Genomic DNA, 2722 nt, shown 5'->3' on the forward strand with positions numbered 1-2722 from the left:
CTCTTACAGATATCCATCTGTGAAAGGAGATTACTACCATAGGTTTGCAGTAGGCTAAATTGCTTGGTTGAGTCACTGTTTGACAATGTAAATGTAGCTAGAGGGAAGCATTTATAGAATACAAACAATCTAGTCTTAATTCAAAGCAAACAAAATTTATTTCTTAATAAATCTATATTTATATCGATTGCCCATTCATTGTAATGATAATGATGCTTTATGGAAGTAATGTAAAAACAACCGCCTTGAAAAAATTATATTACTAGTCTTCAATGTTTTCTAAGAGAGGCAGATTGCACCCTAGAGCAAAAATCTGTTGTTTTAGCTGTTAAAGACTAATTTTTTTCATTATGTTTTTTTTTTCATTAACTTGCTTGGAAATTATTCTAGTGCTGTAATGAGAAACCAACCTCCTCATTATCTGAAAAAGAGAAATCCAGAATGGAATTGATTGATTGATTGATAATTGTCCATCTTTCATTTGTTTTGTTTTTTTATATTGTATTCCAATATAAGTACTGCTAGGGAGTACTTATACTCTTGGGCTTTTGTATTCTAAATAAGTACTGTGTATTCTGTGTATCTTATACTTTATTCTGATTTATTTTCCATTTATTCTGATCAAATTATCATGCAGAATGATATAGTTGCATTATCTTAAAAGTCAGAATTATGACCAGACTGCAAAGCCCTTTGTCTCCAAATAAAATAAATAGGCCACAATCTAGTAATACTGTGAAATCTTTGAGACTGCCAAGGTCTTTTGCGATTTTACTGTACATAAAAAGCTGATAGAAGTATTGATCAGAGGTATTTGCTGACTTCTATCACAGTTTGTAAGCCATATAGTTTAACACAGCCAGCCACCTGTATGGAAATTTGATAGACCTCTTGGTTTTCATCCTTTCTTGCTACAGTAAAACTATAGTGAAACAATTTGATGGGCAAACAGCATTTTAGGTAGGTAAGTCTAATTTTCCACCTGTAAGATATAAATGGAATTCTTGCCTTGGACCTCTTTGCATAAAAGAAAATAATACAGAAACTGCTATTTCCAAATGTAAAGCACTGCAGTGGACATTTTACAATAATAGAAAATGCAGCTAGGCAGCACACTTATTTTGCCAATGGCTTCAATTCAGTGTAGCCCCTAAACTTCTCCAACTCCATAATTCTATATAAAGATACTATGTGATAGCAGATTGTATTTTTGTTCTATGGAAAGGAAGCCTTGGTGGGTATTTATCACTTTCAACAGGGCATTTCACTCTCTGTGCCTTAAGGGAGAGACAAACTGGTGAAATTATGGAGACTCTTTGAAAATTTTGAGCAAAGTGCTTCTTGAACAAAGTTCATACTTTTATAGATGCAAGAAGAACCCGGCCGTGGATTCAACTTTAGCGGCTGGTCGTCTCACCTAGCTCAGGTCTCGGAATGGAAATTGGCCATCAGGAGGACTTGTTTCCCCTCCCCCCCGTGTTTTTCTGTTGTTGGACCTCGTGTTCATGTTTGGAGCTTACTCCAGGTCGGAACTGCTGGCCCTGCGCGATTCCCCCCTCGCGCAGGCATGGCCCAGTACAACCTTGAGGGCCGCCCTCAATGACGGGGTGTGGAACCCCCAGAGGAGCGCAGCAAAAAGGGAAGCAAAAAGGGAATTGAAAAGGAAAAAATTGAGAGCTTTCCTAGTGGGGTGTTTTAAAAAATTTTTAGGGGGTACAGGGAAGGTCAGGGGGGGCATGGGGGATGCCTCTCTGAGGCCAAGGCCAGGCCTGTCTGAGGGACGCGGCATTAGAACGGTGAGGGAGGTGGTTGGGGGGTTAAGGGAGGGTGGTGTGATCAGTACGGTCAGTGGGAGGGGCAGATATGGCGGGAGCAGAGGACCATATCAGGTTTGGGGAGCACGCACATGCTGTTTACAAGCTTGTGGGTGCTCCGGTCCTCAGGGCTCCACTCGGTCTCCAGGGATCTTAGATCCTCGGGCCCGGGATCACCGGCTGATGTTATGCAACGCCAGGTCAGTGGTAAACAAAGCCCTCCTCATTCAAGATCTTATTCAAGAGGGGGGTGCAGACCTGGCAGGTATCACCGAGACCTGGCTGGGCACGGAAGGGGGAGTGCCCCTCATTGACATTTGCCCACCGGGTTTCCAGGTATTCCATCAGCCAAGGACCCGGGGTAGGGGCGGTGGGGTAGCGGTCATTATAAGGGAGAACCTATGTCCGAGGGAGACCACTGTGCCTCAGATAGACGGTGGAGAGTCCCTCCTTGTGAAGTGGGGGCAGGGGGTTCAAGTGGGCCTGCTGATTATATACCTGGCTCCCTGCTATGTATCAACGGCCCTGCCTGAGTTGGCCGACGTAATAGCCGGGTTGGCAGTTGAGACCCCCAGACTTATAGTCATGGGGAATTTCAATCTGCCATCGGCGGGCGAAACGTCGGCGGCGGCTCGGGAGTTCTTGGCCTCCATGACGGCCTTGGACTTGACCCAATTAGTTCATGCCCCAACTCACACGGGGGGACACACACTAGATCTAATTTTTGTCTCTGGCCAGTGGCAGAATGATCTGGAAATGGGGGAGGTAGTTGTAGAGCCCCTGTCATGGTCNGAAAAGACGCCTAGAGAGCAGTTGGAGGGCGAGCCGAACCGAATCTGATCGAGCACAGGCAAGGATACAGGTTAGATCCTACCTAGTGGCGATGAGGGTGGCGAGGTCTAACTACT

The sequence above is a fragment of the Protobothrops mucrosquamatus genome, unplaced genomic scaffold (assembly GCF_001527695.2).
Source record: "Protobothrops mucrosquamatus isolate PMUCROS unplaced genomic scaffold, P.Mucros_1.0 scaffold648, whole genome shotgun sequence".
Lineage (NCBI taxonomy): Eukaryota > Metazoa > Chordata > Lepidosauria > Squamata > Viperidae > Protobothrops > Protobothrops mucrosquamatus.